The sequence below is a fragment of the Hyperolius riggenbachi genome, chromosome 3 (assembly GCF_040937935.1).
Source record: "Hyperolius riggenbachi isolate aHypRig1 chromosome 3, aHypRig1.pri, whole genome shotgun sequence".
In the NCBI taxonomy this organism is placed as follows: domain Eukaryota; kingdom Metazoa; phylum Chordata; class Amphibia; order Anura; family Hyperoliidae; genus Hyperolius; species Hyperolius riggenbachi.
This window is the reverse complement of record NC_090648.1, coordinates 130448500-130456776: the sequence shown is the minus strand read 5'-3', so window position 1 is coordinate 130456776 and position 8277 is coordinate 130448500. Positions and strand designations below refer to the sequence as shown.

General features: G+C 43.3%; 1 long non-coding RNA gene across 1 annotated transcript; it reads left to right on the top strand.

Annotated features, from left to right (window-relative positions):
* The first annotated feature begins 319 nt into the window (after positions 1–319).
* On the top strand, positions 320–5830 carry LOC137561150 (uncharacterized). The gene is made up of 3 exons (XR_011029883.1): positions 320–438; positions 2072–2139; positions 5665–5830. It is a non-coding gene; the product is annotated as an uncharacterized lncRNA (long non-coding RNA).
* The last annotated feature ends 2447 nt before the right edge of the window (positions 5831–8277 follow it).

The window sequence follows — 8277 nt, the reverse complement described above, 5'->3', positions numbered from 1 at the left end:
TCTCTATGCTTGAATCATTATTTCTTTATGTAACATCCAAATTTTACTAAGTTTGTTTTGACAGCTTGTTGGGATTATAACGTAATTTTCTGCATATGGGCTCTGGTAGTAGCAATATAACACTGAGGTCGGTTTCACATTAGCAGCGTACATTTGCATTACAGTGTGATCCAGGCCTGGATTTACATCACAGGAGCCTATAGGCACAGATGTCCTGGCACCCTAGGCTTCACCCTCCATGAACCTACAAACCCCCGCCGAACCGCACCAGTAATGTGCTGGCTGGACCAACTGTCACTTCTCCCTTGCTTCCCTTGCCCGTCATACATAGCTACAGGTGTCCCTTAGGATTAGGTAGCCAGAGGTACCCTCGGTATTAAGTAGCTAGTTGTTCCCCTGACTAAAGGGAAATCTTGTCCCCAGAATGCCGAGAGCAGGGTGAGTAACCTCTCATTTACACTCTGGGAGGGAGTTACTAGGGTATGGGAGTGAGCCACCTTTCCATCAACAGACGCCTGTAGGCCTGTGCCTACAGTGCCTTATGGTAAATCTGGCCCTGCTGTGATCGGATGATCGCATTGCAGTGCAATGCTAAAAAGAATCCTGGTATACACCCGCGCTGATGCGTGGTAATGTAAATTTTGGCAGCAAACCAAACTATAAATAAGGATCTCTAGCTCTCACTTCCTGTAGCTGAAATACGAATTGCAAGGAAGTGTATTGAAAAAATACTGTTTGCTTCCGAACATGTGCACCACAACGCAAAACAGTTATAAATATCTGCAGTGCCATTGACTTCCAGTGAATGCACATCACCATGCATGTTGACCATAACGCACTGACGCGTTCAGTCAGATGCGATACTTCCGGTGCATTGCACTGCGTCAGGTATGAAATTTCATTGCTTTAGTAGTACCCTGCAGTAAAAAAAGGGTATTGCAAGGCAATTAAAATGTCCTAGTGTGAAAGGGGCCTGAATGTGCCCATACACACATTCATTTTTCCATTCAATTCCCTGCAGATTTCATCACTCTGATGGAATTGGATGGGTATAAATACCCTTGAGGCTAGGATCGCAGTGGGCATTGCAATGCGTTTCCTGTAAAAACAGGAACGCAATGGAATGGGGAAGTTGTAATGCACATATCCACACATTGCGTTGCATACAGTTAAGCACACTTTTAAGGTGTCTGTTTTTAAGTAAAGCACTGCATGCAGTGCATTGGGATGCCACATGCAGTTAAATCTCACTGCATCGGCTGGAACTGTGGATGTCGCATAGGTAGTGACTTGCAGTGCATAGTTCTGTGTTAGTTACAACGTGGTTGTTACTTTGCACCACAGTGCACCACTGGGAACGTAGCCTAAATGTCCGATCTTTGATAGATTTTGATCAAAAATCAATCAAAAGTGTTGATCAGACAGAAAAGAACACCTGGGTCTACCGGGGGCAGGACATGTGTGGCGGTAGATCGATGCAACGGCCTTAGCATACAGTACATACAAAATGTATATAGCAACTATTAATGTGCAAGTTATGTAGTGCACTGCATGTCTCGTATAACTATCACACCACTCTGCAATGCGATTATATTGTACAACGCAACACAACGTGTCTCTGTGAACGTAGCCTTAAACTGACCCTGCACATTGCATATGCCACTCTGAAAATCAAGGCAACTGGACAACCATGCCAGTAGTTTAATCTCAAGCTCGTAAAATTGTGATCACTGCAAAGAAATGTTTATTCTTTTTTGCTTGACGCCTGCACTTGAAAATAAAAAAGAATTGGGCTATAGGCAGGCGTTCACTCTAAAACGAGAAAGCACGATGAAATGAAAAATATAAGACATCTGTGCATATTTATATATTTTTTTCATATTATTATTTATTTATATATTTAATAATTAATTGTTTTTGTTATTATTCTAGTCCTTGTTTTTCAAAGTAAACACTTTAAAATCTGGGCATCTATTCAGAGTTGCGCCATCCTAATTTATTTGGCAAAACGTATCTGCTGGGAACACTCTCATTTAAATGCTGCCTTTTGTTCTTGTTTATGATCTTTTAGATGATTTTGTTCTAGTGAGCGTTGGCAGCGCATCTGAAGGAAGATGAGTGTGCTGTTACTATCTACAGGTACATGTTGGTGATTCATTCATCCCTTTTATGCCTCTCAGTTTACTGGATTACATAGCTAATGATTGCAGGGTCATTTCAATCAAGCTACATATCATCAAGCTACACATTAGTCGGCGAAATTAACCCATTCAGTGCTATGATACAGATCCTATTTTGGCCCTCACAGCTGGTAAAGCCTTTTCTGTTAGTTTCCCTATGCAGCCAGTAATAAAAGGCAGATCACGGGCTTTGCTAAAGATTGCAAAAGACCCCTGAACCATGTATTTTTTCCAGTTTTTTCTGTTATGTCTTCCTTTTTAATTATTTAGATTTTGCAAGAAACAGGAATCTGATATTTACAAGCATTTTCAAAGAAATCTCAACTTAGATTTGGATATACTTTTTTTTTTTTTTTTTACAATGATCCAATTTAGCTGTAATTAACTAGTTGTACTTGTTACGGCTTGCACACATGTAAGCAGTGGTGTATCTTAACCACTTAAGGACCAGGGGTGTTTTGTTAGATCTGTGCTGTGTGGGCTCTCCAGCCCGCAGCACAGATCGGGTAAAAGGCAGGGCGATCAGACTTCCCTCCTTTTTTCCCCACTAGGGGGATTTCCTGCTGGGGGGGTCTGATCACCGCCGCTCTGTGTGGCCGAGCGGGGGGGGGGCTCCTCAAAGCCCCCCTCTGCAGCGATTCCCAGCCTTCCTCTCCTTCCCTCCCTCCTTCGTATGGGCGGCACAGGACGGCGATCCATCCTGCGCTGCCTCTGATAGGCTTCAGCCTATCAGCTGCCTGCGGTCCCCGGCCAATCAGAGGCCGGGGATCGCCGCAGCAGTGCCGTATGATGTAAACAGCGGGGATTTCTTCCCCGCGGCCTGCAAGCCGCGATCGGAGGCTAGCAGGCTGTTCACGGAGACACCCTCCATGAACTGACATGGAACGAGCAGCCGTTTCCATGGAAACCCACAAACGACCAGCCGCACTGGCTGGTCGTTAAATGGTTAACCAGTGCAGGCATGTATTATGCCATGGGCACCACAGCAAATCAATGACGTGAGGAGAGAGTGCACGGTACCCTTGACATGGACTATTGCACATGTGGAAGTGACATCATTAGTCTGGTGCTGGATGGATGCTAGGTGCTAGCTGGGTGCTGAGCCTTGGTGGGAGCTGGCTGGGTTCTGGCTGGGGGCTGGGTGGGTGTTAGGTGCTGAGGCTGGGTGGGTGCTGACTTGGGGCTGGCTAGTCATTACAGACTTCAGATCAGCGGCGAGTCAACTGGTCCATACCACTGCTTTCTACCGGTTTTCCCCACCGCTGCTGCCTCTCTTTGTCTGTTTGTCAGAACTCACACATCAGCGGCAACAGAAGAGACAGAGAGGGTGCCTACACTACCTGCCCAGGGCCCTCCAAATGCGGAAGCGATGTCATTGGCCATTTCCGCATATGAGGCTTGATTAACTAAACAGTGATAACTCATATCACGGCCATTTTCACGCACATTTGTGCGTTTGCGTGGAAAAGTGGCCGTTTTCACACGAAAATGTGCAATTACACGAGAAAACTCGAAATTGCACGCGAAAACAGCCGTGATATGAGTTATCACGGTTTAGTGAATCAAGCCCATGGAGTGTACCAGGTGGGTGGTGTATGTGCCCTTTCTGTCTCTCCTGATGCCGTTTAACTGAGGTAACAGACAGGGATGGAGAGGCAGCGGTGGAGGGGGGTGGTACCAGGAGGCAGCAGTGGTGGGCAGCAAAGGGGCAGGCATTTGCACCCATTGCACGCTGGCTTCCATGGCACAACCCATGCCTGCACCTCTCTAGTTGCGCCCCTGCACTTGGCTACTCAATTATCATTGATGTACCAGGCTATTTAATTTGTTTTTATTGAGGCACGCTGTTACTTTAATATTTTACCTAGAGGTGTGTGAATATGTAATATGTTTGTTGGGCATTATGACTACTTGATTCTTTTATCTGGGGTCATATGACTAGTTGATTCTTATCTCTGGAGGCATGTGACTACTTGATTCTCTTATCTTGAGGCGTGCAACTATTTGATTCTTTTATAAGGAAGCATGTGACTTTGTGGCTACTTAATTATAATATAATAGAATTATTTCCGACCAGTCAGAATCAGAATCAGAATCAATTTATTTTCGGCAAGTAAGTTTGCACCTACAAGGAATTTGTCTTGGCAGTTGCTTAACAAACACAAACAAAAACAATACAAGGACAGACAGTGTGTATATTACAAGTCAAGGACATTATAAGTATAGTGGCAGTAAGCAATGTGAGAATTGTTCATTTTCAGTTCTGTGCTGATTGCTTTCAAGTCCTAGCAGCTCTAACGTGGTTTAGCAATAAGTATGGCTACCGCTTGAGGAAAAAAGCTGCTCCTGTATCTGGAGGTTTTGGTAGCGATTGACCGGAATGTTACTCCTGAAGGCATGCGCTACAGCCAATTATCCTTTCCGCTGTTCGGATGATGCGCTGCAGCCTCCCCTTTTCTAATGCTGAGCAGGAGCTGAACCATAAAGTCATAGATGATGTTATGGTGGATTCGATGATTGCAGTGTAGAACTGCAGCATTAGATTTTGGGGTAGGCCAAATTTCTTCAGCTGCCGTAGATGGTACATCCTCTGTTGCGCTTTCTTGACAATAGTGGCAGTGTTGTTGTCCCATTTCAGGTTGTTTGAGATCGTGGACCCAAGAAACTTAAATGACTCTACTTGGGTTATTGTGGATCCATTTATGGTTAAGGGGAGGTGCTGGGGGGGAGATCTCCTAAAGTCTATTATCATCTCCATGGTTTTGATTGAATTTAGTTTCGGTAACCAGCAATATGACAGCAGCCAGCACTGCTGAGGTAGTAAGGCTATATACGATGGTGGGAAAGTAGTGACCCAGTTCAGTTTCCATTTAAAGGCAAATGATTAGTACAACAGCCAAGCAAGTAGTATTTTTTTTAAAGTGATTTGGCAAGGGCTTCTTTCATACTGCTCTTATTCAAGACTTCAATATGACAGTGGAAAGCAAAGTATGGGATTAAACAAAACTCAGTTTCCCTAAACTCACAAGTTCAGCTTTAACATTAAATTAAACTAATAAAGATCAAATCATAAACCAGTAAACATTCATAAATAGAAGCTAGTTGTCCCAGGAGTATAAAACAATCAGAATCAGTATAAGACAACTAATTATACAAGCTGGATGTATCAGGGGTTGCTGCATTGAGTAACATTATTCACCACTAATGAGGCAATTAATACCTACTTCTGTTTTTAATCTATCTGGTTGTGAAGTATTCATTTGAACATTGTGCATCTTTTTCATTTATTTCCCTTTTTCTATTACAAAATATTTTACTTGCCAAAGTTGTATTCTACAAACATTCACATTTGACTAAATCCAAATAATGCATTTTCGTTAGAGACAATGGAAACCACTTTATTGTGCTCCACACTCATAACATGATCCTGCTTAGACAGAAATGGGACCTGCTCACGTTAATCCAACTGTATCTGCCAATACAGGTCAAACAGCCAGTCAGATTGCATTGAGAAGCTCTCTCGCAGGCTGGGGCTGCAGAGCTATAAACCGCAGTACAAGTATTTGCAGAACAAGGAATCTCAGTGAAACTCTGAAGACTATGAAATAATTGTGAATTTCTGCAAAGCCCTAAGCCTTAAAGGACACCCGAGGCGAAAATAAACTAATGAAATAAACAATTGTATCTATCTTCCTTCTCCTAAAAATGACTTTTTAAGACATTCCACAGTTTTTTTTTGTTAAAATCTACTTTTTAAGTTTTAAATGTTTTATTGTTTTTGCTCAATGACACATTCATTGAAGTATGCCAGAGCTAAAATCTATGAACTATTGAACCTTTTTATCTCTTTCCTGCTCTCAGAAGCCATTTTCTGCTAGGAAAGTGTATTATAGTTGGAATTTCTTAAAGAACACCCATGCTAACCTAGAAATAAAAAACACATATATAAGTAGATAAATACTACTTCTACTTACATAACAGATGTATTGTGCTATCCATGTAATGATTCCTGTGAATTTTATAAAGGAAAAGCAGAAAATCCTATTGCAGGCAGTGGCCATTTTGCCAAGCTAATGCTGACATCATATCCTCCCTGACTCTTGTTTTCCCCCCTCCCTTCTCTTTCTCATTGTGTATTCATTAGCTGCCCTCCTCCCAGAGTCTTTTTTTTTATTTACACATCCAATCACTGAGTCGCCTCAGCCTTGCTTGTAAACACAAGTGATCAGCTAGGCAGGGAAATAAATGGAAGAGGAGGAATATATTATAGATAAAAAGAACTCCCAGCATTCAACTTTTTGGCACTATTTGGCACTATTTTCCAGTGCTCCTAAAGTATGTGATAATGCCAAACCAGAACAGCAGAAAAAGTTTTGAATGCAGGATTAGCATCTTTATCACTTAATACACTCAGACCAGTTGCTATTGAAATGTGATTTTTATGGTGACAATACCGCTTTAACAGTGAGGGTCACACTGTAGTCACGTCCTGTCTGAGTCAGGACTGAGTCAGCCACTTACATACCTGATATTTAACTCTTTCAGGCAGAGAAAGAAAAAAAGGAACACAACATAGTTATTTGTGTGCTAAGCACAGTACATACCGATGTCTATCTCATCATGTCACATGTCACCTCAGGTATCCTTTAAAGCTAATGTCAAGTGTAAATTGAAAAAAAACAGATACTTACCTATGGAGAGGGAAAGCTCTGGATCCTATAGAGCCTTCCCGCTTCTCTCTTGGTTCCCTTACTCCAGCGATGTCACTACTGTTTAAATACCCCGCTATGGGAGGTACTGTATTGCATTGCATGGTATTGTATTGCCTATGCGCGAGCGTGAGAAAGGGTGCGCTCATGCAGGCGCAGTATGGAGCCGACCGTCTTCAGGAGCACGCGGGCTCCCGAAGACTTCCGAAGCCTCCCCCAGTTTCACAGAGAAGTATTTGAATAGTCAAATACTGCTAACAGGGGTGACAACGAGGGGACTGTGAGAGATAAGGGAAGGCTCTATAGGACCCTCTATAAGGTCTATAGGACCCTGTCTGTTTAAATTTTTCATTTCACTTAACACACGTTATAATCCTCTCCTGGGGGAGCGAGGCAGCGATGTCGTGGTACTAAAATACAACCTCATGGCACAAAACTTGTTCCTTATCACCCAGCACCTCGAATTACATATGTCCCCATGGACCTTATTCAAATCACTTTTTTCCCAGGATATCCTTCTTCATCTTCTCCACAAAATAACTTTTCTGCACTTGGCCAATTAATAAATACTAAAATGTAGGTAAAATAAGTAATATTGATTTGAGAATTATTGCTTGGTGGGGGCTTGTTTTATCACTACGGTGTGAAAATATTTCCTGGGAGAAAAATAATTGAATAAGGGCCCATGTGCTTTGTTCCAGCTCCGCATACGGGCCCATATGCAATTCACTTTTTCACCTGAGTTTTCTCCTAGGTGATATTTTTAAACTTGTCAATAAAATGCATTTTAACCACCCTGGCGTTCTATTGAGATCGCCAGGGCGGCTGCGGGAGGGTTTTTTTTAAATTAAAAAAAAACTATCTCATGCAGCCAACTGAAAGTTGGTTGCATGAAAGCCCACTAGAGGGCGCTCCTGGAGCATAATTCCAATTGCCTCCGGCGATCAGAATTAACAAGGAAGGCTGCAATGAGCAGCCTTCCTTGTTTGGCTTTCCTCGTCGCCATGGCGACGAGCGGAGTGACGTCATGGACGTCAGCTGACGTCCTGACGTCAGCCGCCTCCGATCCAGCCCTTAGCGCTGGCCGGAACTATTTGTTCCGGCTGCGCAGGGCTCGGGCGGCTGGGGGGTCCCTCTTTCGCCGCTGCACGCGGCGGATCGCGCAGAGCGGCGGCGATCAGGCAGCACACGTGGCCTGCAAAGTGCCGGCTGCGTGTGCTGCTTTTTATTTGATCAAAATCGGCCCAGCAGGGCCTGAGCGGCACCCTCTGGCGGTAATGGACGAGCTGAGCTCGTCCATACCGCTAAGGTGGTTAAGCCACCAGAAAGAAAGAAAATACTCAAAATAATTTTGAAAGTACTTTATAATTTAATTTTTGGTACTTTTT